This window comes from Sarcophilus harrisii, chromosome 6, assembly GCF_902635505.1.
Source record: "Sarcophilus harrisii chromosome 6, mSarHar1.11, whole genome shotgun sequence".
Classification (NCBI taxonomy): Eukaryota; Metazoa; Chordata; class Mammalia; order Dasyuromorphia; family Dasyuridae; genus Sarcophilus; species Sarcophilus harrisii.
Genome location: NC_045431.1, coordinates 159,175,373 through 159,190,715, shown reverse-complemented (window position 1 = coordinate 159,190,715; position 15,343 = coordinate 159,175,373).

The window sequence follows — 15,343 nt, the reverse complement described above, 5'->3', positions numbered from 1 at the left end:
ACTAGGGAAAATTTCTTGACCAAATAAGGGATTGAAAGCATGAGAAGAGAAAAATTATATAGCTGAAAAGTTTTTGCATAAAAATCAATAGCTAGAATCAGAAGGTAGAAATTTAGGGGAAAAAAATCTTACCAAAAGATATCTCTGATAAAATTCTGATATACAAATATATAAGAATAAGAACCATTTCCAAATTTATATTTTAAGTCAAGAGTTCTCAATCTTTTTTGTGCCATTGACTCCCCCCCCCCAATCTAATATTTTGAAGTGAGTAAAATAAAATTTGTAGTATTACAAAGGAAACTATCATATTTAAATACTGTTATCAAAATATTTAAAAAAACAAATTAATGAACTACAGGTTCAGAACATTTGTGTAAATAGTCAAAGATTAGGAACAGGCAGTTCTCAAAGAAGAAATGCAAGTTACCATCATATAAAAATTCTAAGTTATTAATAATAGAAATGCAAATTAAACCATTGCTAAGATCCTCTCTTATATCTACCTATATTGTCAATAATGACAAAAGAAAAGAGGGAAATGATAGTTTTTTAGAGGATCAGTAGAACATGTACACTAATCTACTATTCATGGGGCTATGAAATAGTCTAACCTTTCTGGAAAGCAATTTGTAACAATACCTCCAAAGCCTATACAAAATAGAATAAAATACAAAATACTCCATGGCCCACGATTAGATACTTATTCCAAAATGATCACTAGTAGTCATCATATAGAAGTACTAAACATAAATCCTTAAAAGATCAAAGAAAGAGCAAAAGGATCCATATATACAAAATATTTATAACAATACATTTTGTTGTAGCAAAGAATTGGAAAAAGTGTGGAGGGAAATAGCTGATCAAATTATGTATATCAATGTAATGGAATATTATTGTATCATAATATCTGAAAAAAAGGAATGAGTTGAGAAAAACCTGAGAGGATTTGTATGAAGTGATGCTGAACATCTTGAGCAGAATGAGGAGAACAATTTATACAGTTATTACCACACTGTCAAAAAAACTGCTGGAAATTGATCAATGCAATGACCAATCACAAAACCTGGAGAGTGATAGTGATTCAGGTATCTCACATTTTGGCAGAATAGTGATGGATTAGAGTTACAGAGTGAAATGCACATCTTTAGATATGAACAATATGTAGAATTTGTTTTATTTGCATATAATTATTTGTTACAAGAGAGAAAGGCTTTAATTTTTTTGAGGAAGAAGCAAATTATGGGTAGAGTTTAGAGTAATGCTTAATTCCCTCTCCCCCCCAAAACAGGAAAAAAGAAGTGTCAATGAAACAACAAAAAATGTATAGATTCAAGAGGGGACAATAAGAATAATTTTGGAAATATATTTTAAGGTGATTACATAAATATATATACTTATAAATGTACATAGACACTTAAAAAATAATATGTCAAAGAGATTCATAGTGCCATATAGAATTTTTTATCTGTTCCTTTTATAAGAAAGTGATGTTTGTCAATTTCATAATAATTGCATTTTATTTTAGTTTTTAGTTGAAAGTGCTAGGTCTTTGGTCTGAAAAGAGAGATGAATTTATTTCTGCATTCATTTACCTAACTCCTCATACAGTTCCTGAGCATACAGGAGGCAATATGTTCTTTTTGATTAATTGATATTTAAAATTTTTATTACTTATTTTTACATTTTTCTTTTTAAATTTTGAGTTCCAAATTTTGAGTTCCTTGTTTCCCATCCACTTATTGAGAAGGCAAGCAGTGATATCAGTTATACATATGGAATCATGCAAAACACTTCTATATTAGCAATATATTTTTAAAAAGCAAAAAAAGAAATTGAGAAATTTATAATTTGCACTCAAAATTCATCAGTTCTCTGGAGATAAAAATGGCATTTTTTTTTTCATCATCAGTCCTTTGGTATTATCTTGGATCATTCTATTTACAATTTGTTGCCTCTATAAGAAGAGCTATTATAAATATTTTAATTTGATCTCTTTGGGAAAAAAGATCTGGTAATGTTATTTCTGGGTCATATTGTTGGATATAGACACAGTTTTATAGCCCTTTGGGCATAGTTCCAAATTGACTATTCTACCAAACAGTTCATTAATGTACCTATATTCCCTTCATCTCCTCCAGTGTTTGTCATTTCTTATAGATGTGGAGTGATACCTCATTGCTGTTTTAATTTGCAGTAGTGATTTAGAATGTTTTTTCCATAAGACTACAGGTAACTTTGATTTCTTCTACTGAAAATTACCTATTTAAATCCTTTGACTATTTATCATTTGGAAAATGCCTTTTACTTTTATAAATTTGGGCTTTTATTTTATATAAATTTGACTTAATTCTATACTCTATGTAAACTCCTTTTAACTGCCCTAATAATGATGAAGTTTTTAGGAGGTACATGTTATCGTCTTCCCATATAGGAATAACCATGTGGTTTAACTGTATTAAATCCTTTATGATTTCTCTTTCATTTTTGTTATGCTGTTCTTGAGTCTTGTGTTTGAATATCAGATTTTCTGTTCTACTCTGGTCTTTTCATCAGGAATGCTTGTCCTATATTTCATTGAATATCTATTTTTCTCCCTGAAGGATCATACACAATTTTGCTGAGTAGGTCATTCTTGTTTGCAATCCTAGCTTCTTTGGTTTCTGGAGGAATATTCTATTTCAAGCCCTCTACTCTTTTAACATGGAAATTGCTAAATTTTATGTGCTCCTGATTGTGACTCCAATATTTAAATTGTTTCTTTCTGGCTTCTCTTTGACTTGGGAGTTCTGTAATTTGGCTATAATATTCTTATTTTTTATTTTTTATTATAGCTTTTTATTTATGCATGGGTAATTTTTCAGCACTGACAAATGCAAAACCTTTTGTTCCAATTTTTCCCCTCCTTCTCCCCTCCCCCTCCCCCAGATGGCAGGTTGACCAATACATGTTAAAATATGTTAAAGTACAAGTTAAATATGTATACATGTCCATATAGTTATTTTGCTGTACAAAAAGAATTGGACTTTGAAATAGTGTACAATTGGCTATTATATTCTTGAGAATTTTCATTTTGGGATCTCTTTCAGGAGGTAATCAGTGGATTCTTTCAATTTCTGGACTTAAGATATTGGGACAGTTTTCCTTTATAATTTTTGAAATAAGATATCCAGACTCCTTTGATCATGGCTTTCGGATAGTACAGTAATTCTTAAATTATTTCTTTTGGTTCTATTTTCCAAGTCAATTGTTTTTTCAATGAGAGATTTTACATTTTCTTTTTTTTTTTTTTCATTTAAATTTTATTCTTTTTTGATTTGATGAAAGTAAAGTGGCAGTAAAGTGGCCACTCAGCACCAGCTGTATCCAGTGCCAAAAAAGGTCCCCCCGTAATTTCTTTCTGACCAATTGTCTGACTCCCTTACTATTTCTGGACGGAGATCTCTGAAAGTTGTTGCTGCAGCCACAAATTCTACTTCTGTGTAAGCTCTGGACAGGTCTCCATATACAGGTGTGAAAGATGTTTCCTGCTGACCTCCTCCAAGTTTTCTTAAGCTGGGAAGATGTCTCATCAGCTTTCATTTGCTCAATTATAATTTTTACGGAGTTGTTAAGGGACAGGTCAATTCTCTGAGAGCCTCCACGGCTATGGATCATAACATCTGAAGGAGTTACAAGGCAGTCTTTGCTGACACAGGTATTGCAGACTGGGAATGAGATAAATTGGAGGCAGAGGGAAGAGGAGAGAGTCAGACACTGCAATGGCCTCTCCATCAGAGAGGTCAGAGAAAAGCAACTGCCTCTCAATCTCCTTGTATCATTCTCTCACAGGAGGAGATCCATTCTGCAGGTCTAGGTTTGAACTCCAGCAGCCACTGTCAGATAGCTCCTGTGTATTCCAACATATGATGCCTGAACATGGGGTAAGAATTACAAGAAGAATCAGACCAGTTCGTGAGAAGGATCCTTCCAGAGTTAAGGAAGAAGAGCCCCAGTAAGACTTTTTAGTTGGGGTAATTACATGGGCCAACACATCAAAGGGCCAAGCCAGGAGACTGATGAGAGACTTAAATGCCTGTTCTGACTGCAGTCCTCTTCTCCATTGGAAACTTTGCCTCCATGACATCTTACAAGATTAACACCTGCTACAACCATCCAGAGGTGATAGTGCTGCTTAAATTCCTCAGTGTGAAGACCATGTTGTGGGGGGAAAATAACAGCAAAAAACAAAAAACGGGGAATTTTTAAGGGGCAGGTCAATTCTCCGAGAGCCTCCATAGCTGTGGATCATGACATCTGAAGGAGTTGCAGAGCAGCCTTTGCTGACACAGGTATGGCAGACTGGGAATGAGATAAATTGGAGGCAAAAGGAAGAGGAGAGAGGTCAGAGAACAGCAACTGCCTCTCAGTCTCCTTGTATCATCCTCTCACAAGAGGAGATCCATTCTGGATTGGATCTCCAGCAGCCACTGTCAGGTGGCTCTCCCATGTATTCCAATAGGAATTTTTTTTTTCATTAAACAAATATACCTTTTTTTCGATTGGCCAATTTTGTTTTTAGGAAGCTTTTTTCTTCACAGAGGGATTCTGTTAGGCAGAAGGGAAGAGGGGAGTGCATTCTGAGCATTGGAGATGAATTAGGCAAAGTCAGGGAAGAGAGAATTTCTGAGGAATCAAGAGATTGGTAGTGACACTAACTCAAATTATGGGAGCAGAAGTAATTTCCAATGAGATTGGAAAGGAAGGTTTAGTATTCCAATTGTAAAGTGTTTTAAAAGTTAAAAAAGGAACTTGTATTTTGAGGAGGTACTGTCCCAAGATTCAGACTTTGTCGTTACTATTATTTTCAGAATTAGTCCTGGGGGTCTGCAAGTTTTTGATGCTTCCAAAGTAGGTATGATCCTGGGAGAGGTGCGGTCATTGCTCTCCTGGTCTGCACTCTGGTTTTTACCTGGAAGGGCCAGCCCTTGGTCCACAGGCCTGAGATTAGGACCCTTGTGACTGAAGACTAGCACTCCTCTCCATCCTGGAACTGTGACCCAGAACTGCATATGGGCAGTAAATTGGCCACTTAGCACCAGCTGTATCCAGTGCCAAAAAAGGTCCCCCTGTAATTTCTTTCTGACCAATTGTCTGACTCCCTTACTATTTCTGGACGGAGATCTCTGAAAGTTGTTGCTGCAGCCACAAATTCTACTTCTGTGTAAGCTCTGGACAGGTCTCCATACCAGTGTGAAAGATGTTTCCTGCTGACCTCCTCCAAGTTTTCTTAAGCTGGGAAGATGTCTCATCCTGACTTGCTGGCTTTGCTGTTCCAGAATTCGAGTCTAAGTATTATTTAAAATTTGCTTGGAGGAGAATGTTGAAAAAGTTCAACTGAGTTGCTGACTTTGATCTGCCATCTTAGCTCTGCCCCAACTACATAATTTTATTTAAAAGAATTTTTAAAAGAAAATGTAAGCAAATAGGATGGCTATTTCTAGGCCACAAAAGAAAGATATTAAGAGAATAATTTAAGAGGAATGATAATAATCAACTGGAATGATCTATTTATATATATATACATGTATATATATATATCCATATATATTATGCAGAAGAGAAGAAAGTAGTAAATAGGGTAAAAGTGAAAATTATGAAGAAATGTTAAATATGAGAGCATTTGTACCATTCAATCAGATATTTAATAAGTATCTATTTTGTACTGACAATGTGATACAAACAGGAAGAACAAAACAATCCCTTCTCAAGATCCTTACCTTCTAATAGGTAAGTTGTCGGATGTGTGTGTGTGTGTGTGTGTATGTATGTGTATTTTATATATATATATATATATATATATATGTATTGTTTATAAATTCTCTGAGTTTAAAGATTCTTAGTGTACGCATTAGCACGAATTTTAATATATACTAATATGGTTATATATACAGAATAAATGTAAAGACAAATACTGTATAATTAAATCCAAAAGTTTGGAAATCATCAGTTGGGGGGAATTGGAAATGAAGGTGATACTTAAATTAAGTCTTAAAGAGGAATTCTGTTAGGCAGAAAGAAAGAGGGGAGTGCATTCTGAGCACTGGGGATGACTTGGGCAAGGGTAAGGAAATGAGAGATAGAATTTGTGAGGAATCAAGAAATTGGCAATGACACTAACTCTCAGACTATGGGAGCAGAAGTAATTTCCAGTGAGGTTGGAAAGACAGGTTTAGTATTAAGATTGTAAAATGTTTTAAAAGCTAAAAAAGGAACTTATATTTTGACCTAGAGCTAGTTAGGAGCTCTTGGACAAAATCACTTTTGAAGGAATATAGAGGAAAGATTGTAGTGGTGAACAGACTTGAGGCAGGAAAGTCATTCACAAGGCTGTTTGAAATAATCTAGATGAGATGATAAAAGTCTGAATTAAATGTTGTTTATGTTAGGAGAGAAAAGGAGTTTTGATATGAGAGATGTGAGGGAGAGTGATAAATTGAGCAGAGCATCCATAGTAATCTCAGTGATTGGGAGAAAAATTATGCCTTGGACAGAAACAGGAACATTTGTAAAAGGAATGAGCAGTTTTGAGGTGAAAGATGACCTCTATTTCAGATATGTTAAACATGTCTCTGATACACCCACTTTGAAATGTCTGATAATCATTTGGTGAGATAAAGGCTGACACTGAGTGGTCAACTAGGGTTAGCTATATCTATATCTATATCTATATATACCTATATATCTCTCTCTATATATGGGTCATCTAATTAAAAATGATAATGAAGAGGCAAAACCAAGATTGGGGGAGGGAGGAGAAAGCATTAGTGTTTAGCTCTTCCCTCACACAACAATCTGGAGAATGAATCACCCTGGATTCTGATTAGGAAAGCCAAGAAGTCAGCAGTGAGTAACTTGACCATCTCAAAATGGCGTAACAGGGGTCAAACTACGGCCTGCGGCCAGATGCAGCAACTGAGGATGATTATCCCCCTCACCCAGGGCTATGAAGTTTCTTTATTTAAAGGCCCACAAAACAAAGTTTTTATTTTTACTATAGTCCGGGCCTCCAACAGTCTGAGGGACAGTGAACTGGCCCCCTATTTAAAAGTTTGAGGACCCCTGGAAGGAGATAGATAAGTTTGCTGACATTAGGCAGGATGTGACTGTGGTGGATAAGGTTCCAGTGCCCAGGGACTGAGAAGGTGAGGCGGGGCACCAGAAAGACCATCCAGGGAATTCCTGAGCAAGCATCAGGTACAAGAATGCATGCTATAGGGCAGCTTTATTGCCCACCATCCAGGATTAGCCATAGATACAAGGTGGAAAGAAGCGTTGTAAGTGTGGGCCCTGACTGAGACTAACATAGAACAAATTCTGGGAAGCATATGACCAGCGGAGGAGGAGTGTCTACCACCTCATGCCAAAGGAAAACCAACAGTTTATTGCCTTTGAACTTGCAGGGACTTTCTAGTGGGCAAAATAGTGCCTAGGTCAAGCAGCTGAAAATTCCAACCAGAGCCAAAAAGGTAGACCAACATTTGAGTCTCAAGAACTTGTAGAACTTAGATCAGGAGGGAATTGAACAGACTTATCCTTGAATCACTTTGTAAGCACTGAAAGCTTGCAAGATCCAGCTGGAGGTATGAAAGCAGTGAAAGGACACAAGAGGACAGAAACAAGATGGTCTTCTTTTCCTCTTCCCAGAACCAACTTACCATTAATATAAAGTCCAAAGTAAAGAAGGAAGCTGGAAGAATGTGCAAACAAAAAAGGACTTGGGTATAAAAAGTTGTTGCAATTAGAGAGAAGCTCAAGACACAAATGCAAGAAAATAGTTTAAAAAAAAATCTTCAAGCAAAACCTCAAAGATAAAAACAGCTAAACCTAAGTTCAACAAGAATTCCTAGAAGAATTAAAGTGAAAGAAACTGAAACACTGTGTTAAAAAATCAAATAAGAGTAATAGAGGAAAAAATGGAAAGTCAAGAGCTACAGAAGAAAGACATGAAAAGAGAAGTACAAAACCTTACATGGGAAATAACTGCTTGAAAATTAGAAATGGCCAAACATATACTAATGATTTCATGAGACATCAAAAATATTAAAAGTTAAAAGATAGAAAAAATAGGAGAAAATGTGTAATATAAGAAAAACAATTCACCTAGATTAAAAAGAAAATTTAAGAATCCTTGGGTTAATTGAAGGATAGGAACAAAAAAAATAGCTAAAACATATTTCAAAATTTTATAAATGAAAAATTGTCCAAATATCTTAGAGCCAATAGACAAAGTAGAAAATGAAAGATTCCATCAATCATCTTCTGAAAGAAAACCCCAAATGAAAACTCCCAAAATGTTGCAACTAAAATCCAGAAATCCAAGGTTAAGGAAAAAATACTGCAAATAGAAAGAAAGAATTCAAGTACTGAAGAGTAACAATCAAGATCACACAAGATTTAATAGCCATTCCTATAAGGAAGTAGAGTTTTGAATATAATGTTCCAGAAAGCAAAGTATCTAGGTTTACAGCCAAAACTGAGTCTAATCCTTTTAGAGAAAAAAATTAACCTTTAGAGAAAGAGAGGATTTTCAAGCATTAAGGAAAAGAGCAGAGCTGAGTAGAAAATTTGACTTACAAACACAGGAGTCTAGAGAATCATAAAAAGTTAAAATATGAGTAAAGAATCACAAAGGACTAAACAAAGTTAAACTGTTTTGTATTCTTTTATGATGAAAGAATACATGTAACCCCTCAGAACATCATCTTCATCAATGGTGGTGATATGTATTTACAGGACTTGGATTTTAATTCTGGTGTTTTTGGATGATCTCAAAAGGAGAATAGAATGGATGGAAAAAGAGAAATACAGGGGGAGAGGAAGAATGGGGAAAACTATCATATAAATGAGGTACACAAAGGGGAGTTTATTGGACATTCCTATGGGAATAAGGAAGACTGGGGTTCATCTTCAGAGGAGGACATTGAAGTTAAAAAAAAAAAAAAAGCATTCACTATCCCAAGTAGTAACTTTAAATAATCACCTGCCCCAAAAGAATTCATTGAAGAACTCAAAAAAAGACTAAAAATCAAATGAGAGAGATTGATGAAAAATAACAAAAGAATAAAAAAGACAAGATTATAAAATGATAATCAACGATAAGAGGTATTTAAATTCTGTGTCTTAGTTGTTAGATGTTCATTTACTGAAGCCTGCTTGTTTTCTTTTTCTGCCTTTATTGAGGATGTCCTTAACTATAGGTATATAGGCTAGTAATAATTGGTGTTGCCTTTCCTTCCCAGGATTAATAAAGTTAGAGACGTTTTTTTCAGTGCCTTTGGTATCTTCTGTTCTTCAAATATCCTTTTACATGTATTCCTCAATATTCTTACAATCATTGTTACGAGTATATTTCTTCTTTGTATATGCTTGGTCCAATCTGACTGCTTTTTAAAAAATCTTTTATTTCTTGTAGTGCCATTTCCCCCTTTATGAACACATCTGGGACTGTGATGCTACTGCAAATGTATTTGTTCCACTTAAAAATGGATTTTGTAAATTTTTCCATTTTTATTCTATTGTAGCTCTTGGATGACCTTAGAATGACCTTGCTTAGTTAAATATTTTGCCAGCCTTACTTTAAACTAGTTTCTCTACTCTCGTGGGTGTTTACTTTCCTGTTCTTTAGAAGCTTATAAGGTCATAGTCAACTCTCAAAACAATAAAGAATGCCAAGAAATTCATATTCAAAAGCCACATTTCAGTCCCAAATGGGGAAGACATAAGGCCTCTCTATTTACAGAGTTGGGTAGGTAGTTGAAATGGGATGGAATGGGATTGCTTGTGCATATAGAACTTTTCTTTGGCTAGGTTAGTTAAGGGATAGGTCAATTTTCTGAGAGCCTCCACAGCTGTGGATCATAACACTGAAGGAGTTGCAGAGCAGCCTTTGCTGACATAGGTGTTGCAGACTGGAAATGAGATAAATTGGAGGCAGAGGGAAGAGGAGAGAGGTCCGACAACACAATGGCCTCTCAGTCTCCTTGTATCATCCTCTCACAAGAAGAGGTCCATTCTGAGTTGGATCTCCAGCAGCCACTCTCAGGTGGCTCTCATGTATTCCAACAGCTCTCCCTTGTATTCCAACACCTAGGGACACCTATTTACATGTCACGTGGGAGAGGGCATCAGAGTGATCCGAGTTAAGAAAGAGTGAGCTCTCAGCTAATAGCTTCTATTTTTCAAATGAAATATGAACTGAGGTTCTCAGCTAATGGGGTGGGGAGAGGAAAACAATGGGAAGTTTGGGAAAGGATGGAAAGATTAGGAAAAGCTGTTGAGATGAGAGGGATTGTGAATTTTTAGGGTGGTGAAAAAGAATTATCTTTCTGCAGAAATGGCCTTGAGATTATGTAACATATGTTTGTAGTTGATCTAGTCAGCATGATTTATTGATTTTTTTTTTCCAGCCTGTGAGGGCAGTTGATAGAATAATGCAAGATTGCAGTCTGGCAGGGCAATATTGATGATAGGTTAAAAGACTATTGGATATGATACTTAAGAAATCATTGATGACTATGGAATGAGCGGTTTCAATTGACTGATAAAGTTGGAAGCCACATTATACAAGATTTAGAAGCAAGTGAGAGAAGTGGAAACACTAGATGTAAATCACTTCTTCAAGGAACTTAGCCAAGAAGGGAAAGATAGATAAAGAATAATAGCTATCAGAGATGTTAGAACTAAGTAAAAGGTTTTTTTTTTTTTTAAGATAGGAGAGACACAGTTATTTTTGTAGTCAGCAGGGAATTAGTTTATAAATAAACAGAGATTGAAGATGAGACTGGAGATAGTAGTGATGGCAATCTGCTGGACATCTATTGAAGGAGTTTGGGATCAAGGACCTCTTCATTTAAGTGAAGGAGATTTAATGGGCAAAGTCTGAGTGAAATGAGATGATGTAGAGAGCATAGGACAGAGTTCTCTTATCTCTGGCCTTAATTTTTTTCAATGAAATATAAGAGGAGGTCTTACATATAGGAGATTGGGGGAGAAGAGGAAAGAATGCTGGAAGAGGCCTGAGGAGGGATAAAAGGGTATACGCTTGCCACTGTGTTAAACAGACAAGCATTTCAATAAAGGAGACATTTTTAAAAATTGCCTCGAACTGCGTCTAGTTGAGTTTTATAAAATAAATTTGTAGAGGATCCTGTTGCCTGATTTTATTTTGTTATGTTCAGAACTATGTAAATAGGAATGGAAGGAGAAGATGGTAGGGATAATCCAAAAGTGCTTTTTGGCAAATTATTATCAGTAGTAGGACAAGGGGTTAAGGGAGTTGGGTGCAAAAGATAATGGTGAGTTGAAATAATTCACCAAGATTTTGAGGTAGGGGAGGTATATTGTAGCCAGTATAGGAATGATAACCTGGGAAAGAATTGAGGGATGCAGGGAGTGAAAGATTTAGTTTGGATGAACAGTTAGGGGTCTTAAGGTAGAAGAAGAAATAGAATGATATAAAATTAAGATTAGATAAAGGAACTTCAGAATTTGTGAGCCTGGGGGATATAGGTTTAGATAATAATTCCCATTTTTAAGTGACCATTTTGTCCAAACAAATTCTCTGTGGTAAAACTAAGAACTAAGTCTTCCAACTCTGTCAAATTTTTATGAATACATTTAAGTTAACACTATGGTCCTGCATCATAGAGCCTGAAACAAGGAGCATGCTGTTGTGATCCATCCTTGCTTGAATTACAGTCAGTCATGTTAGGATTCTTTTCTTAATGTTAATATTTATTATGGGGCTTTTGTTTTTATTTTATTTTTAAAACTTTATATTTTAAATTTAATTTTAATTTTTAGGTACAAATTCTCTCCCTTACTACCCACTGAGAAGGCAAGAAATACAATACCATTGTACATATAAGTTCATTTTTACATTATACATGTGAAATTCTAGAAAAGCAAGTAAAATAAAGTGAAAAACATGCACTCAGTTCATCAGTTTTCTTTCTGGAGGTAGCTAGCATTTTTCATCTTGAGTCCTTTGGAATTTTTGTGTTAGTAGTAACTGTTGCAGTAGTAGTTGTAGTAGTAGCGGGCTCACTAGAGACCCAACTGACCAATTCCAATTGTGTAATAAAACTTCTTCCTTTCCTTCCTCCCTGCCTCCTTTCCTTTCTTCCTCCCTCTCTCCTTTTTTCCCTTCCTCCCTTCTTTCCTCCTTTCCTTTCTCCCCCTCCCCTTGGCACTCAGCAAGATTGAGGAGTAAACCCAGGATGAGCTGCTCCACTGCTTCCCCAGTTGCATACTACTCCAGAAGTAGTTACAACCAATACTCTTTTACATTGAGAGAAGAATCCTATATTTGGTGATTTCTCATGAGAAGCGGGTATGTTCCCAAGTGAGACACACACTGAATACAGAAAGGAGAGCAAGCTTTATACTGTTAGTTCAATTCTTTATCTCCCCCTTCAAGGCTCAGATTAGTTGAATTACAATCCGGTTTACAATTGGTTGTTTCACAGTCTGAGTTATAATTAGTTGATTCATAATCTGAGTTACAATTGGTCAGATTTATAATCTTTTTTTGTTTTCCTATTCCATATGTCAAAAGGCTTGTGCCCTATTATTAATCCTAGCTGGTTTGGGCCCAGTTTAAGCCTGGGCCCCTTTATCAGGAATTTTGTTATTTAGACAGCTTCATGATTCACATAGTGATTTGTGGAGATATCTTAACAAGATATTTCACTCCTCCTTTCATCCTGTTTTGACAGTATTTGTGCAAACCTAATTTCTCATACTCCTCAATCCCCCCATTTCTCTTTTTAATAAGGATTTAGTTTCCATACTTTTTTTAAACACCTTTTCTGTTGCCTTTTCTTCAAACTTTTTTTTTTGTTGTTGTTGTTGTTTTGCTGAGGCAGTTGGGGTTAAGTGACTTGCCCAGGGTCACACAGCTAGGAAATGTTTAGTGTCTGAGTTCTCAGATCCTCCTGATTTCAGGGCCATTGCTGGCACTGTCTCCTAGCTGCCCCAAACATTGTGTGTTCACATTCCTCATCCCTGCAAGATTGGCCATGCCTCCTTTCAACTATTATCTTGACTTGGCTCTGTTTCCCTGCAGATGACATTTCAGTTTAATCCACTTGAATATTTTGGAAAGTCCTCAGACCTAAATTTCTCTCCCTTTAGGTACAGATTTTCTCATGACCTTTTTATTATCCTTCCAATTATACACCTTTTGGTAATTTGTTTAGCTACTATATATAACTCGATACACCTGGAAGTTTTTAGAAAAGTATCACATGTAGTCTGGGTTCCCTAAAGGCTTCTTCTGTGCAATATTCCCAATGTTTTTCTAGTTATTTCCTTGTTGAGCATTCTTCTCCCGTCAAGGAGTACTCACCACCCTTCCTTGATTTTAACAGCTCCAATCCTGGTCAGTTCTTCTTTCTTATTGAATACAGACTGAGCTTGGGGTTGGGATGTCGGGATAAGGTCAACATTTTAGTTTCAGTTCCCGCTGTGAAGCTTTCTTGGCTTCTTCAACTGTCGGTCTGTTACCAGTTATTTCAGGTGAGCTTCCCTTCTGATATCCCTGAATAAGCACAATTGAAATTTTGGAGAGAAGTAATAGATCTTCTAACATCGGTTTAAATGGCACTACACGGACTAGTTCCTTCCCTTTGCTTTTTTTTTTTTTTAATAGCTTTTTATTTACAAGATATATGCATGGGTAATTTTTCAGCATTGACAATTGCCAAACCTTTTGTTCCAACTTTTCCCCTCCTTCTCCCCACCTGCTCCCCCAAATGGCAGGTTGACCAATACATGTTAAATATGTTAAAGTATAAGTTAAATACAATATATGTATACATGTCCAAACAGTTAATTTTCTGTACAAAAAGAATCGGACTTTGAAATAATGTACAATTAGTCTGTGAAGGAAATCAAAAATGCAGATGGACAAAAATAGAGGGAATTGGGAATTCTAGGTAGTGGTTCATAGTCATCTCCCAGGGTTCATTCGCTGGGTGTAGCTGGTTCAATTCATTACTGCTCTATTCTTCCTTTTGCTTTTAATCAACTCCCTTTCTTTCCATATTTTTCTAGTATGCATCATACCAGAAGCATATTTAGAGTCAGTATAGATTGTCCTGACCTTCCCTTTGAGAGCCTTTTGTGCATAATTTAGGACATGCAACTCACACGTTTGAGTAGACCATTGCTTTGACAAGGCCCCTGGGTCTATCACTTGCCAAGTCTCCCCTATCTATTATTGCATAGCTGTTTCTTTGCAACCTTCTCCCTCCCTGTTTTGAAGGGAGTATCCCTTAAATCTTGTCTCACTTTGGTCTGAAAGTTCATCATATCCTAACAATCATGCTTTATTTAGGTTGTCCTGAGCCATCCCTTCTGCTTTTTGTAGAAAAGCTACAGGATTAACATTATTTTCAGTGGCCAGCACTAAATTAGCCTTTTCCACTAATATAGCCTCATAGTTTAAGATCCTTAAATCAATTAACCATCTCCAAAATGCCTTTTGGTTTAGTAATCCCCTAACGAGGTGTGGGGGTGCTCACCACTAGTGCTCTTCCAAACGTCAGTTTCTTACTCTCTTCTACAAATAAGACTGTGGCTGCCATAGCTTGGACACACTTAGGCCATCCCTGAGACACTGGGTCTAGTAATTTTGACAAGAAGGCCACAGGCTGTCTTTGTCAACAACACCCTATGCTTCTCCCTTGTTCTCAGTGACAAGGGAGCACTGGAGCAGTCATCAAGGTGTGCTTCAATTTGGCCACCTCTTCTTTTTCTTGCATCATCCATGTCAGGATCTCAGGTTCTTAATAATTTCTTATATAATTCTTTAGGGCATAAGAGTCTATCTATAATCTGCAATATCCAATCAATCCCAGGAATTTTCTAAGCAACTGCTTAGTTTGGCGTAAGGGAAGGCCAATGATCCCTTGAATTTGCTCAGGGCTGATTTTCCTTGTGTCTCAAATACCTAACCTCTGTCTCTCCACAAATTATAAAATTTCTTAGGTGAAATTCTCAAACCCTGGGTGCCCAAAAAGTTCAATAATGCAATAGTAGTCCTCAAAACCTCTTTTTATATCAACGATCTCTTTGAAACCTCTGGAATAGACAATGAATACTCCTCCCAGTGCCACTATTCAGCTCTAATTTCTGATGGACTTCCAGACCTTTCAACCTCAAGTTGTTTTTAGTTATGGCCATGTCCATCTCTAGATATTTATCCACCTAAAATCAGATGATTTAATGTGAAAATGTAAAAGAGGCAGTTCAAACCCTGATTAATGTTGGTCTAGGTCAGACAAGTGTTTTAAATGTA